The sequence below is a fragment of the Lepidochelys olivacea genome, assembly GCF_965140295.1.
Source record: "Lepidochelys olivacea isolate rLepOli2 genome assembly, chromosome: 19".
NCBI lineage: Eukaryota > Metazoa > Chordata > Testudines > Cheloniidae > Lepidochelys > Lepidochelys olivacea.
Window position 1 is genome coordinate 19,410,983 of NC_140429.1, and position 16,616 is coordinate 19,427,598.

General features: G+C 49.9%; 1 protein-coding gene across 4 annotated transcripts in view; it reads left to right on the forward strand.

Moving 5' to 3' along the window:
* The first annotated feature begins 4,643 nt into the window (after window positions 1–4,643).
* HTR1D (5-hydroxytryptamine receptor 1D) overlaps window positions 4,644–16,616 on the forward strand; it is a 34,701-nt gene continuing 22,728 nt past the window's right edge. For all 4 annotated transcript variants that reach the window (XM_084652500.1, XM_084652501.1, XM_084652502.1 and 1 more), the window contains exon 1: window positions 4,644–5,520. The gene's annotated coding sequence lies outside the window, so the exon portion shown is untranslated. The remainder of the gene's footprint in view (window positions 5,521–16,616) is intronic.

Below are 16,616 nucleotides of genomic sequence, written 5' to 3' on the forward strand. Positions count from 1 at the left end.
GAGACTTGCTTGTGCCCCTGGTGATGAGGAATGGCCAGCTCCTCTCCCATGCCACCTCTCCCACCTGGCTATGAAGTTCTGGCTTTTGTGAACAAGCTCATTTCACCTGCCCTTTTTGTCTGTAAATCTTTTTGTATTACTGCCACACAATCCTAGAGTTCCTGTCTATGGGCACATGTGTACACATGGCCCCTGTCCACGCTCCCCTCAAAGAGACAGCGTTGCACCATGTTTCTGAAAAAGACTCTTTGGGAACAGAACATTAAATACAAAAGCTGATTGTGACTTGTGGAACAGAGATTAGCTGAATGCGGCTGGTGGCAGGTAGGAGCACATCTGGGCATTTAGAGCCAGTGAAAGGGAAAAGCTGCCTTTCTTCTTAAAACAATTTTGTGTGAGCTTCTTGCTTGTGAGAAGCACCAGAGGGGCAGCTCAGGAGCTCTGAGTCCATAGCAGACCTGATACAGCCTCCGTGCAAGCTTTCTGGCTCCTGCCAACTGCCTCTCTCTGCCTCAGGGGAGGGGAGCTCAGACTTCATGCCTATTGCTCCTGTATAGAGGAAGAGGGGCAACTAGCCACTACAGATCAGCTCCCCAGCTCCTGTCACATTGCTGACTGAGAACGTGAGGCTAACTTTGAGCTGCTATAGACCTATGCCAAGTCTGAACTGCTCTGTAACCAGTCCCCTGAGACACCCAGTTCCTAAGGGATGGCTTTAAGTAGGAGACTTAAAAGCTTCACTCTCTTTAAATTATACCAAATGTATTTTCGCCCACGGAGTCACACCCACTTTGTTTGGAAAGAAAATAAGCCAAGATGCAAATGTTCCTAAGGTTTCAAAGCAAAGCTATTGGCTGATACAGTATCTCCCTCTTGCTGTCTCTAAGGAGTTAAGATGCTCTCGGAATTGGAAATGATTCACCATGAGTCTTCCCCTGTCTGCAGGAGAGATGGCTCAGGGAACATTTTTTGCATGGCATTGTTGCCCCGCTGTGAAAACCCACCGGTTTCCCTTTTCACCGCCACCTGCTCGGGGCTCCCCAGTGGGGATCCCAGTTCTGTGACTGCTCAGTTTCAGTTTCAGACCCTCATTCCCCACAAAGGCACTCTGTGACATGAAAGGACAAAAGCAGTTGGGTTCAAGGAGGCAGACTCCTCACCAGCAGCTCCAACTTGGCCCTCACAGGGTCCTGCGCAGAATCAGACACGTCATGTTGGAAATCTGCATCCAAGTTAAGACAGTGGTGCCGGAACACGGGGCGGGGGGGGGCGGGGGCAGGGAGCCTGGCCCTGTCCACTTTTCACCACGGTGGACCCTGTCCCCTTCCCCTCCTCTACCCCCCCATGTCTCTGCCCCCTGGGTTCCCTGCCCAGAGTAGGTGGAGGTCGAGGGTCCTCCTTACTGGAAATTCTGGGAGGTGCCTCCCACAGCCATGCAGGAGGAATGACTAGATTTGGGACCCAACTGAATTTGGGGGACAACTAAGGAATAACAGCAATGGGAGTGAGGGCCATAGGTTCAGAATTAGGGATCCAGAGGGGGACACCAAGCAGAGAACCCCAGCCAGCGCCCACTGCTCCTTGAAGCTGTCTAGGGAGCCAGTGGACGCTGCCCAGAGGAACTCTGCCCAGATGCGTGACACAAGGGAGGAACAGAAATAGGCTCCACAGTCTCAGAGCACCCCCTCATCCAGCATCCTCCTCCTGGTATTGTGGATGGCCACTTTGGCCAGCGCCAGGAGGAGGCTGACAAGGAGGTCTCGCAACTTCATGGGGCCACAGACAGGGTGCGAATATATGAAGAAAGGCACTACGTTAGCCTTTCTCCAGTCATCTGGGACGTCCTCCGAACACCATGAGTTTTCAAAGATAATGGCCAATGGCTCTGCAATCACATCCGCCAACTGCTTTAGCACTCTCGGATGCAGTGCATCCGGCCCCATGGACTTGTGCTTGCCCAGCTTTTCTAAATAGTCCCAAACCACATTTTTCTCCACGGGGGCTGGTCACCTCCTCCCCATGCTGTGCTGCCCAGTGCAGTAGTCTGGGAGCTGACCTTGTTCGTGAAGACGGAGGCAAAAAAAGCATTGAGTACATTAGCTTTTTCCACATCCTCTGTCACTAGCTTGCCTCCCCATTTCAGTAAGGGGCCCACACTTTCCCTGACCTTCTTCTTGTTGCTAACATACCTGTAGAAACCCTTCTTGTTACTCTTAAGATCTCTTGCTAGCTGCAACTCCCAAGTGTGATTTGGCCTTCCTGATTTCACTCCTGCATGCCTGAGCAATATTTTTATACTCCTCCCTGGTCATTTGTCCAATCTTCCACTTCTTGTAAGCTTCTTTTTTGTAAGCTTCCCATAGCTGTCGACATGGCTCTTACCAGGTTGGGGTAAAATACATGTGGGCTCCTGTGGGGAGCCTGGGTGGGAAACCAAGGGGGTAAGGATGGGTAGGGGGCTGCTTTCTGGCTTTGCCAAGGATGGCACCTCTGGGGGCAGAGGGAGCGAGGCACTGGGGGAAGAGCCTCAGTGGGAAGGGGCGGGGCATCGGGGGGAAGAGGAGTGGTGGGACAAGAGGTGTGGGGCCTCAAGGTCTCCTGGCCCCCTCACTTTTGGGGAGGCGCTGCTGCCCCTGAGTTGCCCCAGAGCAGTGACAAGGGGCAGGGGTCTGGGTAAAAGCTAGATCCTGGCAGTATTTTACTCCAAGTTCGCAAATTCCACTGCCTATAGGGAGAGCAATGTCTCACCCCGCCCACTGTGAGTAACAGTATTGCCAGGCCAATGGATAGGGCTAGGAGAGAGGAGGTGTGGGTTCCATTCCTGGCCCTCCTGTTCATCTGCGCTGAGGTCCTACACCATCTCACCTGTGATTCCCCACCACTACCCTTTGTCTATCTTGTCTGTTTAAGAAGTTAGTTGTTTGGAGCAGGGACTGACTCAGTGTCACCAGCCCCAAGTGTGCAAAAATCAGATTGATTTAAAAATAATGACTAAAACAATGTCTGAAAATGAAAACTGAGATTCTCATGTAACCTCATGATTCCAGAAGCGGGGGATGTAAGAAAAGCACCAAATATTTGCTAAATCCAAAATGTACTCCAGGATTCTTGGCTTTCCTTCCTGGCTTTGAGAGGAGATTGTGGCTGGTGGTTATAGACAACACATCCAAGTGCAGCAGCATCTTTGGGTGGGGACTGAACCTGGAGCCTCTTGATAGAGGAATCTGAAGCAGAACTACTTGAGACAAAGGGGCAGGACTCTTAGTCTAAAAGTTATCGCAGAGTCAAAAGCCTCGGTATGTGCCCCAGCTGCTAGAGGGCAACCCAGAGCCACGGTGTGCCTGGTGCTTCTAACTAGAGATCTCCCCCTCCCTCGTTTCTTTTGAAAGTGGATGGCAAAGTGGATAAGACTTGACTCTTTTATGTCAGGCCTGGTCTGCACTAGGAATTTACATCGCTAGAGCTACGTCTCTCAGGGGTGTGAAAAATCCACACACCTCAGCAGCATAACTATACTGACCTAACCTCAGAGTAGACAGCACTAGGTCGATGGAAGAATTATTCCAGCAACCTAGCTACCTCCCCTAAGGCAGGGCTGCTCCAGGAATGCTGAAAACTCCACCCCCACGAGTGACGTAGTGATACTGACCTAACCCCTGGGGAGACGGTGCTGTTGATGGGAGGCCTCCTCCCGTTGCCATAGCGACTGCCTCTTAGGAGGTGGATCGCTCTCCCCTGGGCATAGTAACGTCCCTTCTGCAGCTTTTTGAAGTGTAGCCCTGCCCTTGTGGCGGTGGATTACCTACCCTGGCAAGAGCAGTTGTACCACTGTAGCCTGTGGAGTGTAGACAAGCCCCCGGAGACGGGGCTCTGTCCTCAGCTCTGCCTCACGTGTCTCTGGGCAAGTCTGCACTCAAAACGCTGCCTCCTGCAGCCCGGCCGCTATAGCGCTTTAACGAAGAGGCTCTAAGCCGACGGGAGAGAGCTGGGGGTGAAGTTACTGCACCTCCCCGAGGAGTGAGAGCTATATACCGCCGGTCCGTAGTGTAGACCGGGGCTCAGTGTAGATTCTCCCTTATCTAATGTCTGAATGATAGTTACTGCCCCACCCATAAAACCTTCTCAACATAGACAAAGGTTGTGAAATGTTAACAGCAAGCAGGGAAGAGCTAGGATGAGAACTGTCACCTTTCAGGTCAGCACACCCTCTCCTTGTTTACAGGGTAACCATCTTGGGTGGGGCTCACTGCTTCTCAAAATCACAGGAAGGTCAGAACTTTTTGCGTCCCTAGGAGCAGGGCTGGCCCCAGACCACATGGCGCCCCAGGCAAGGAGCATCTTCCGTCCCCCCGCCCATTCGTTAAACTTTTGAATACCGTATTTTTTGAATACCACGCGCAGATAAACTGGTTAGTCTCTAAGGTGCCGCAAGGACTCCCCTTCTTTCTGCATATTTTTGTTGCCTTTGTAACCCATTTCGGTTCCGGGGCTGTCTTAGAAAGTAACAGTATTTCTTTTATCTTGGTGTGTAGATGGGGATTCAGTAGATATCTCTGGCACCTCATCAGGCATGTCCTTTATTAGCTGCTACTCACACTCTTCAAGTCTTAGAACACAGGCACACTTTCACAGTTACACGATAAACCAAGGCTCAGTTTCGCAGCTGGGCTCTCCCCTCACCGTGTTCTTCTACCTCAGGGACAGAGTGGCACGAAGACAGTGAGTTGCCGCAGCGCTGACCCTGCCTTTCTCCAAGCAGCACCGACAGCCACCGGCTGGCTCTGCCCGGGGCACCGATAGGACCCCAGAGCCCGAGGCGCAACTGTGCTGCGAACACTCGGCTCCAGCATCCGGATCCCACCTAAGGCTGCTCACCACGAGCCCAGAAATTGTACCATAAACTAGAGACCGAGCCTGGCCCCTGCCGTCCCCTGCTGTATCCGGCCCCCAACGCGGATGCCCGGCGGGCCGGACTGCAGGCAGCGCAAGTCGCAGGGCGGGGGCCCGGAGGGACCGGCTGCAGCTCGCTGCGGGTGCCGGGAGCGGTGCTGACACGGGCCGGGCCGCCTCGGGCGCTGGAGCTGGGCGCAAGGGGAGAGGCTGGGGCAGGGCGCCCGGCTGCAGCTTTCGCCTCGTGGCCCGAACCCCAGGGAGACCCGGAGGAGCGGAGGCAGCTCCCCGCGCAGCGCGCCGCTCCCTTGCGTCCCGGGCAAGGGCAGGAGCTGCCAAGACCCCGCAGCTGGGGACGCCTCCGGGCAAAGGAGCTGGGCTGGGCGGGCCCAGGGCGGACCCAGGCGGCATCCCCGAGACCCCCTCGCCGGCCTTTGCAGGGACTGGCGCTGGGCTGCCGCTGGGCGCCGGCGGGCTGCGCGGGGCCGGAGGAGCGTCCCGCACGCTGGAGCCGGGGCCGCCGGGCCGAGCGGCTCCGGGAGCAGCAGAGCGCCCGCTCCTCGGCTGGCGGCCCCGGCGCTCCGCGGGCTACTGCGGCGGGAGAGAGCAGGGGGCCCGGAGAACCAGCGGGTAAGTGCCTGCACGCGGTGCGGTCCCGGGGATGGGGTGGCCCCGGAGCGCCCTGGACCGGGGTCTGACTGCGGGGACTCCCCTGGGAGAGCGGGGAGGGCACAGGGCTGCCAGCCGGTCTGTGCTCAGAGGGCCCACGCAGGGATGTGAATGTGTAAGGAGAATTTAGTGGCCTAGCTTTCCCCTCTCAGGAAAAGTCCCTGGGGAGATTAAGGCACAGGGGACCCCACCCAAGGATTCCTGCATCCAGCCGGAACGTCTGATGAAGCACGAGCAGATCTTTTAGAAGACATTGACCTGGATTTAAAGCCACCCAGGGATAAACATTTTACCCCATCCCTTGGTAATCGTTTCCAATTGTTAATCGATAACGCTGGTCAAAAACTTGTCAACAAAACTTTTTCCATCAAAAAATGCGTTTTTTTCAAAACCAGAATGTTTCATGGAAGCAGATTGGAAATGTTGGTTGGAAATGTTGTCAGGAAGGTTTCTAAGGTCTGGTATAAAAATTTTGGTCAGAGAGAGATGGGACCCACACCAGAATAGCCAAGAGGGAGGGACTGCCTAATTGACATGAGTGTCCTCATCAGCAGGCTGCAGTCAGTCTCTCTGGCAGGTCTAGCAACAAATATCACCAATGACTGGTGACGGGACATTAGATGGGGTGGGCTCTGAGTGACTACAGAGAATTTTTTCCACCTGTCTGGCTGGTGAGTCTTGTCCACATGCTCAGGGTCTAACTGATCGCCATATCTGGGGCCAGGAAGGAATTTCCCCCACGTCAAATTGGCAGAGACCCTGGGATTATTTCCTCTTCCTCTGCAGCATGGGGCATGGGTCACTCACTGGTTTAAACTAGTGTAAATGGTGGAGTCTCTGTAACTTGAAGTCTTTTGACAATGATTTGAGGACGTCAGTAACTCAGCCAGAGGTTCTGGGTCTGTTACAGGAGCGGGTAGGCCAGGTTCTGTGGTTTGCCAGGTGCAGGTCAGACGAGATGATCGCAATGGTTCCTTCTGACGTTAAAGTCTCTGAGTCTAAGAGGTTAGGGCTCAGCGGGCTATAGTCAGTCTTTCAATCTCTTATGTGGGAGCTGGAGCTGATCCACTTTGTATAAATAATTAAATATTCTTTAGGGCAGAGAGAGAGAGACTGACTCTGCAGCCTGCTGATTAGGACAGTCCTTGGGATGTGCATGGCAGCAGGCAGAGTAAGGACTTCAAATGGGTCTCCACAGCCAACCTGTGCCACCGGCCTACTGAATGTGGGTCAGTTTCTCTCTCTCTCTTTCTCCACCCCCTCCCCGCCACACCTCCCCGAAAAAAAGATTTCCCAAAGGTCTTGGTTAAATTGTTTGTGAAATGGAATAGTTTTGTTTTCCAGCCAGCCCTGTTAATTTCCCTCACTGTTAAAAATGTGTCTGGTATTTGCAGTCTGAACTTTGCTGTCTTCAACTTTCATCTACTGGATCTTGTTTTGCCTTTGTCTGCTAAGTTAAAGAGCCCTACAATATAAATCACCTCTTAAGTAAACTAAACAGATAGATGCTCCCCAGAGCCGGACACACTACACTGTAATGGTTGCAGCAATGCCGGATCCGGAGGATCCGGCTTCCCTACTTCTCAGTGACCTCCCCTGGTTAATATACTTAGCCCCCGCGTGGCACTGGGAGCTGCTCTCCACCATGGCCGCTCAGTCCCTTTCTGAGTCCTGCTTTGCAGGCAACAATCCCCACTCCCATCCTGCAAGTTTCACCGATATTGTTTGTTCCTGGCACCAGATGGGACCCATCTGACACTGATGCAGATTTCAGGGCATTGAGGTTTCTCCTCTATTCAGGGAGCAAGAACAGCTTCACTTCACACGTCCCAGCTCTGCTTTCCTGACGATTTTTTATTTTATTTTAAACCATTCCAAAATGCTTTTGTTGTTGTAAATCTAAACCTGCGCTACCCCCTAGTGGCTAACATAGGCCAAGCAGCTAGTGCCTGCCTCTTCTCACCCTCTTTTGGACAGGTTTCAGAGTAGCAGACTTAGAGACTAACAAATTTATCTGAAGGTAAGCTTTTGTGAGCTACAGCTCACTTCATCGGATGCAGCTCATGAAAGCTTATGCTCTAATAAATATGTTAGTCTCTAAGGTGCCACAAGTCCTCCTTTTCTTTTGGACAGGGGGCACTATGGGGCATTCACTGACCACAGAGGAGGAAGGATTGTTTGGGAGATGAGAATACGGGAGCCATTGCTTATGACAATCACATCCTCCTTGGCAGGAGCTAATGGGTAATGTTTTCAAAAGCCCGTAAGTGATTTAGGCTCAATAGCCCCTTTGACTTTCAATGAGAATTAGACACTAAGTGCTTAAGAGATGCTCTGCAGGGGGATGTTTTGTCACATCCACTTGTCTGGTGGTTTGGTTTAAAATGCCCCTTGGCCATACAATACAAATCTTTTTTCACATTATCTGGCAACTTTTAGAGACTTGCCTAACCCACTTTGAACATAGATTAAGTCTCTCTCGGGATGAGTTTGTGTAGAAAAAGGTTCACGTGGATGTGCCTGCATTTTGGATTAATTTAGTCCTCCCATTGCTCTCCCACGCTGCATTGCTGCACACCTGGATGGATCTGTCTATTTACCTGTGTGCCACTATGCTGGGGTCAAGTTGACTGGATATCACCTCCCCATTTAGATACTGGTACACAGCCAGGTATGCCCCATTTGCAGTTACACACTCTGGAGTCGAATGCCCTTCTCACTATTACAGCAGTCAGGCCTCATGCTTCCATGTGGAGCTGTGCAGAGACCATGGATTCCCCTGAAACCTGTGATAGGAGACAGATCAGTCCTGCTTTAACAGCAGCCACCACAGTGCCAAGCCATATGAGCATCTAGCGAAGGGAGAGGGGGCATTCTGGAGACAAGCTCCAGTGTCACAAAAAAGGAAAGGAGTTGTGGAAGAATTATAGAAACAAGGACAGCACTAGACCCTCCAGCCACACTCCCAGCACCTGCCCCACTGTCACAGAGCAAGACCCAGACTAGAGTTTTGCCAAGGAGGTGACCACCAAACCCCAGTATTTTGTGGACAGCACCGAAGGCTCCCAAGAGACCTGGACCCCATCCAGGACCCCGATAAGGAGGAGGTTTCCCTGGAAAGCCAGGATCTCTTCCCCACACAAGTGGCCCAGGCAGACCCCAAGGAAAATGCCGTGTTAGAGATGAATGCCCAGACCCAAGCCGATGGCCAGCCTGACAGTGCTGGGGCGGGGAGCATAGCCTGGAAGTAGTATGTTCTGTGTTATAATACAACCATAGAATCATAGAATATCAGGGTTGGAAGGGACCTCAGGAGGTCATCTAGTCCAACCCCCTGCTCAAAGCAGGACCAGGACCAGGACCATACAGGGTGTTAAATAACCTCTCCTCTGGGCAGAGGCCCTGGAACAATTTGTATCGTGGGGGTGCTAAGAGCCAATGAACCAAACTGTAAACCCTGTATGTAATGGAAACCACTTCAAGCCGGGGGTGCAGCAGCAACCCCAGTACACCTGGTTCCAGCACCTATGCCTCTGGGAGCCCAATGGCCACTGTCATTTGGGGCAGATGTGGGCAAAGAGCCATACTGGCTTTTGTCTCCCCCACACCCATCCTGACACACACATGCTCAAAATGGCATCTGTGCCAGAGACTTTAAGCTCTACAACACTTATTTTTCTGAAATATCAAATCCCACATCCACTGGCCACACTGACACCCCATTCCCCTTTCCCTCCCACTCCCGGACAACCGCTGCCACCCCACGTGCTCGACTGTGACGGTAGGATTTAAGCTGTACAGCGTTTATTTCTCTGAAGTATCAAAACATTCCTTCTCCCTCCCAATAATCCACCACTCCCCCCGCTAGGGTGACCAGTTGTCCCGATTTTATAGGGAGAGTCCCAATTTTGGGGGCTTTTTCTTATATAGGCTCCTATTACCCCCCACCCCCGTCTTGATTTTTTACTCTTGTTATCTGGTCACCCTACCCCCCCCACACACATACACATACTCAAGCTGGCAACGCCACAGGGGTTAAAAATCAATCCCAGGGTGATGCACACATGTGTATGGAAAAGGCAGATAGAGAAAGAGAAAATACAGTATCAAAAGTACTTTGCTTCTTCCCATTTGAGAATGGTCTGAGATTTCAGCTTCCTTAGCTAAACGTTTCCCAAAGTGAGATATTTCAAAATGCATAGAGATTAGAAGGCACTCAGTGTCTTTTAAGCAGACTCTTTGCATTGTTAACCCCTTGGGTTCAGAACAATAACTGCACACGGCTGTTACTCTGAAACCTGTTATTTATGCTGATCTGCAGATGTTATAAAGGAGGAATTAAGGCGAAGTAGTGCTCTATCTTGGCACAGACATGGCAAGGCAAAGCAGGGCTGCCTGGATAGGTGATGTAACTCTCCAGAATGGTCCTTCCAGAGCTGTTGCAGGACTGGTGGGTGACATCACTGCCTAGCTTTCTGGTCTGCCCAGCATCTTTTTTGAATATGCCCCTTCTCTGCCTCTTAGCCTCCAAAAAAAGGACAGCCTGCAGAGGTGCACATGCAATTATTACCCCGCCCCCTGCGCCCCCCCCCACTCCCACCCACACCCCAACCCTAAGCCCACCACCAATCCTGGATTGGTACAGTGTTCCTGTGCAGAGGAGTAGTAAGGTAGAAAACTTCCACTTCCTTACCATCTCCCAGCTCATCCCAAACTGGAAAGCGACTAATGGTGTTCCAAAATTGAGGAAGAAGCAATATGTTATCATTATTGCCATGGAGACCTGGACCAATACAATGACTTTGTTCTGCATCTCCGCTCTCCCAGCTCCTACACATGACATGCTGTGCACTCCCACCCCCTGGCAGGAGCATTATCAACCCCGCAATGCCTGGCTAATCTGCAGGTCAAGAAAAGGAAGACACAAAATGAGATGTCTGGGGACCTTGTGTCTGCATCCCAGAAAAGGGATAAGAAGACAGAGGAGTGAAGGGAAGGTCTCCTTGCAGAGATAGAGACAGAAAGTTGACATAGGGCAGCACTGAGAAAGACAGAGACATGCAGAAACAGATGTTGGAGTTGATGCAGAAGCAGACAGTCCTGTTGGAAAATATTCTGGTTTAATGTTCCTGCCCAGCTCCTCAACCCAGCCATCTTCTGTAGCCCATGGGGAGCAACATATATGGGGAGCAGCAGTACACTTCCCCAAGTTGCAGCCACAGGCACATCCCTTCCCACTCCACACACCAAGACCATAAGCACAGAGAACACCTTCACTCATTCAGCCCAGCTTCACTCCTGCAGCTATAGCTGATTAGTTCTGCCCTGGCCATTCTATACCCCAAGACAAGGGGCAACATGAAAAAGTCCTGCACCTATACATCTGTGACCAGAGGAGCACAAACGTGCACTCTGTACCTTAGGCAAGCCTGCCTCATCTGCACTGATGTGTTCCGTAAAGCTTGCACTGTTTCATGTTGTGGTTTATGTTCCACTGGTTTTAAGTTTGCCTTGTATATGTTCCGCTTCTCTGAACATGTTCATAGCATTCTGAAAGTCTCTGCACCTCTGCTCCCACCCATTGGGGAGGCGCTGTCCCTGGTCTCGCAGATGTTGTGCAAAACACAGCACACAGTGATCACATGATGCAGATTCTGCACAAAAGCCTTCCGTCTCATCATGAGACAATGCCATCTCCCTTTCAGCCTTCCAAATGCCCACTCCACTGTCATTCTGCAGCTACTCAGGGTACAGTTGAACAGCTCCTTTCTCCTGTCCACGTACGTAGTAAAAGCTTCATAAGACAGGAAAGCTGAGAGTAAGCTGGGTCTCATAGAACCATAGGGTTAGAAGAGACCACAAGGGTCATTTCATCTAACCCCCTGCCTGAACCATCCACGCCAGGAGGCTATCCAGCCTCCATTTGCAAACCTCCGGTGGAGGAGCTTCCATCACCTCCCTAGGCATCTGTTCCATTGTCCTACTGTTCTTTCAGTTAGGAAGTTTATCCTGAGATTTCATCTAAATCTGCTATGCTGTAGTTTGAACCCATTGCCTCCTGTCCTGCCATATATGGCAAAAGAGAACAACTTTTCTCCATCTTTTTTTATGGGAACCTTTCAAATATCTGAAGACGGCAACCATATCCCTCCTTAATCTCCTCTTCCAAACTAAATATACCCAGTCACTTCAGCCTTTGCTCATATGACTTGGATTCCATCCCTTTGATCATCTTTGTCACTTGCCTTTGGATCGTTTCCAGTTTCTCTGCATCCTGTCTATACATTGGTGACCAAAACTGGACACCGTACTCCAGCTGAGACCTAACTGCGCTGAGCAAAGCGGTACCATCACGTCCTGTGACTTGCATGATGTGCATCTGCTAATGCAGCCTAAACTTACATTTGCTCTTTTTGCAATAGCACGGCATTGCTGACTTACGTTGAGGTTGTGATCCATCGTATCTCCCAGATCCTTCCTCCATTCTGTCGTGCATTTGGGTTTTTCTTCCCTAAGTGGAGCACTTTACACTGGTCTTTGTTGAATTTCATTTTTGTCGTCTATAGACCAGTTCTCCAATGTATCAAAATCCTTCTGAATTTTAGCTCTGTCCTCCAAAGTATTGGCCACCCCCCTTAGTTTTGTGTCATTTGCAGATTCGATCAGTGCGCTCTGTATTAATTCCAGACCCAGAACAGATCCCCGTGGAACCCCACATAATACCTCTCTCCAGTCTGACATCATTCCATTAATAGAGACTCTTTGTTTGCAGTAGTTTAACCCGTTATGTATCCACTTAATGGTAGTTCCGCCAAGCCCGCATTTCTCCAGCTTACTTATCAGAATAGCATGTGGGAAGTCCAGTATGTTATATCCACTGCATTCCCCCATCCACCAAATCAGTCTCCCTGTCAAAGAAGGAAATCAAGCTGGTTTGGCATAATTTGTTCGTGGTAAATCCAGGCTGGCTGCTAGTGATCAGCCCTTCATCCTCCAGATATTTGCAAACTGAGTGTTTTCTACATTGCTTTAGTAACTTCCCAGGTCCTGAGGTCAGTCTGACTGGCCTGTAGTTCCCTGGCTCCTCCTTTTCCCCCTTTTTAAAGGTGATGGGCACTACGTTAGCCCTTCACCAGGCTTCCAGGACCTCTCCTGTCATCCATGAGTTTGTAAATATTATTGCTAGTGGCTCTGAGATTTCTTCAGCTAATTCCTTCAGTACCCTGGGGTAAATAGCATCCAGCCCCGCTGATTAGAGTTCATTCAAATTGATCGGAAGATATTTGACATGTTCTTTACTTACCCCGATCTGCATCCCTTCCCCTTTATTGTCTATGGTAACTTCGCTAGTCGTCTGGTCACATGTTATTTTTTGGGAGAAGACTGAAGCAAAGTTGGCAGTGAGCAGCTCTGCCTTCCTATCATCTTCCGTTACCAGCTCAACTTCTCCACTGAGTAGTGGACACACACTGTCCACGATCTTTCTTTTTTGTCTGACATATTTGTAGGACCCCTTCCTGTTGTCTCTAACATTTCTTGCCAGTTGTAACTAATTCTTTGCCTTGGCTTTCCTGATTTTGTCCCTCCACGCTCGTTCTATTCCCATGTATACTTCCCTGGATGGAAACCGCTTGCTTGTTAGACAGCTAAAAAGCTCCCCGTGCAGCCACATTGGCCTCCTGTGGCTCTTCTTATTTTTCCTCTGCACATGAATAGCCTGATGCTGAGCCTTGAGTATTACATCTTTTCGGAATGGCCAGCTCCCTTTGACTCCTCTTCTTCCTAATTGATCTTTCCATGGGACCTGGCCTACTATTTCTCTGAGTCGCTTGAAATCTGCCTTTCTGTAGTCCAGTGTCCTTGTCTTGCTGTTCTCCCACAATGATGAGGAATCACAACACCATTAATGTTCATAGCAATCGTGGAAGCAAAATTTCCACTTTTCATTAAATAAAGCACGTCTGAGTTTTGAAAGATCGTGGCATCATGGACCTTTCCAGACCACCCCACTTAATATTGGTGAACCTGCCACAGTGATCAACCAGCCTTTGGAGCACCATGGAGATGTGCCCATTAGTAATCTCCAGTGTATTGCCCAGCTTTATCACCTGGAGCATCTACACCCTCTTTGTAGCAGCACAGCGCTCCATCACAGCACCCTGACAGGTGATCTACCAAACTGGCTAGTTACTGACAGGTAGCAACCAGGGATGGCGAGCGTCCCAAAGGTGAAAGACACATGCTTGTCCAAGCTGAGGGGAGTTCTCATGTAGGGGTTCTCTTGCTGCAGCTCCTTGGTGAGCTCTGCATAGATCTCTAGGAAAGTGGCCTCTTGTCAAATTCTGCTGCAGGGCTGGTCACCCCAGGTCATGAGCATTGTCCTTTCCCTCTGGTAAGTGGTGGTGTCCTGAGCCCAGAAATAGCACTCCCCTCGATGAAGCTGCTTCTGGAAAAATTCATCCACAAGTAGCTGCTCAGTTTCATTCTCCTCTTCCTCCCCTACCCTGATCAGCTCAGCTGGGCGGTGGCTGGGATCCAAAGCCCAAGCCACCTGGCTGTGCAACTGCACGTGCTTGTGCAGCAGCCCCTGAATATTAGTGATTATCAGGGTCTCAGCATGAAGCTGTATTTCCTCCATGACAACTGACAGCAGCTTGAAAATGGCCCTGGCTCACAAAAGACAAGTGAATCATGGGATACGAGCATAGGAATCATGGGAATTTGCTACTGTGACCCCAGGTGCCAGAATGCTGGTGGCTTCCGACAGGCATCCCACAGTACATCACAAGAAAAATCCCACAGTGCACAGAGCCCAGTAGTGGGACAGTGCCCCAAGGGATACCGATCTAGAATGCTGAGTGCTTACTTGAAAAAAACTCCATGCTGCTTGGATGCACCGACTCACAGATAAGTAGTATGAAGCCAGCTGTGTAGATGCAACTACTTCAGATTAGTTAATAAACAAAACAAAGATGCTGCAAAACCTTCCCATGTAGACAAGCCCACGTCACTTTTGCAAATGACTCACTTAGGGGTTTTTGAACATTTTACCCTGTCTGAACATATGGAGCAATAGAAATAAACTAGTGAACAGCAGAGGCTAGCTACACACACACACACACCCCTCTACCCCTCTCAGACTCGTAACACTCCCATCCAAACAAGCAATATTCATATTTACTGATACTATTGTCCTGAGAGTGTCCATCACTCAGCCTCTGTGTGTAAGAGCTCTACTTATAGGTTATCCAATGCCAGAATAAAATAAAATTGAGAACATAAGAATGGCCATACTGGGTCAGACCAAAAGGTCCATCCAGCCCAGTATCCTGTCTACCGACAGTGGCTAATGCCAGGTGCCCCAGAGGGAGTGAACCGAATAGATAATGACTACTGATCTCTCTCCTGCTATCCATCTCCACCTTCTGACAAACAGAGGCTAGGGACACCATTCCTTGTTCATCCTAGCTAATAGCCATTAATGGACTTACCCTCCATGAATTTACCCAGTTCTCTTTTAAACCCTGTTATAGCCCCAGCCTTCACAACCTCCTCAGGCAAGGAGTTCCACAGGTTGACTGTGCACTGAGTGAAGAAGAACTTCCTTTTATTTGTTTTAAACCTGCTGCCCATTAATTTCATTTGGTGGCCCCTTGTTCTTATATTATGTGAACAAGTAAATAACTTTTCCTTATTCACTTTCTCCACACCACTCATGATTTCATATACCTCTATCATATCCTACCTTAGTCTCCTCTTTTCCAAGCTGAAAAGTCCTAGCCTCTTTAATCTCTCCTCATATGGGACCGTTCCAAACCCCTAATCGTTTTAGTTGCCCTTTACTGTGGCACCATGGGCCATGTGGCATTTGTCTGTTCAGCCAAAGCCCCAAATCACATGGCTTCAGAAAAATGCCCCTGCCTACCCTTGGTCAGAGGGTGGAGCCTAGGTAATATAGGAGACCCCACTCACCAAGCCCTTCCAGAGATCTGCCCCGCCTCCTCAAAATCATCCCCTCATTTACAGCTCCCACAATTCCAATTTCAGGGCTCCAGACAAGCTTTTCCCCTCCAATGGGCTTTGACTGACCTGGGCAAGGGCTCATTTCATGGATGCCACTGTAGCCCAAGCACTTGGTCTCCTTGTACAGTCCAAGACCACCCCTGAGCTGGCTGAGAGAGCTGATGACTCACTGATTGCCTCTGATCCTGTCAGTCAGGAAGCCATTGTTCTGGAAACTGTACATGGGGAACACTGTGACATTATTTCAGAGTAACAGCCGTGTTAGTCTGTATTCGCAAAAAGAAAAGGAGTACTTGTGGCACCTTAGAGACTAACCAATTTATTAGAGCATAAGCTTTCGTGAGCTACAGCTCACTTCCTCAGATGCATATCGTGGAAACTGCAGCAGGCTTTATATATACACAGAGAATATGAAACAATACCTCCTCCTACCCCACTGTCCTGCTGGTAATAGCTTATCTAAAGTGATCATCAGGTGGGCCATTTCCAGCACAAATCCAGGTTTTCTCACCCTCCACCCCCCCACACAAATTCACTCTCCTGCTGGTGATAGCCCATCCAAAGTGACAACTCTTTACACAATGTGCATGACAATCAAGTTGGGCTATTTCCTGCACAAATCCAGGTTTTCTCACATCCCCCCCACCCCCATACACACACAAACTCACTCTCCTGCTGGTAATAGCTCATCCAAACTGACCACTCTTCAAGTTTAAATCCAAGTTAAACCAGAACATCTGGGGGAGGGGGGGTAGGAAAAACAAGAGGAAACAGGCTACCTTGCATAATGACTTAGCCACTCCCAGTCTCTATTTAAGCCTAAATTAATAGTATCCAATTTGCAAATGAATTCCAATTCAGCAGTTTCTCGCTGGAGTCTGGATTTGAAGTTTTTTTGTTTTAAGATAGCGACCTTCATGTCTGTGATTGCGTGACCAGAGAGATTGAAGTGTTCTCCGACTGGTTTATGAATGTTATAATTCTTGACATCTGATTTGTGTCCATTTATTCTTTTACGTAGAGACTGTCCAGTT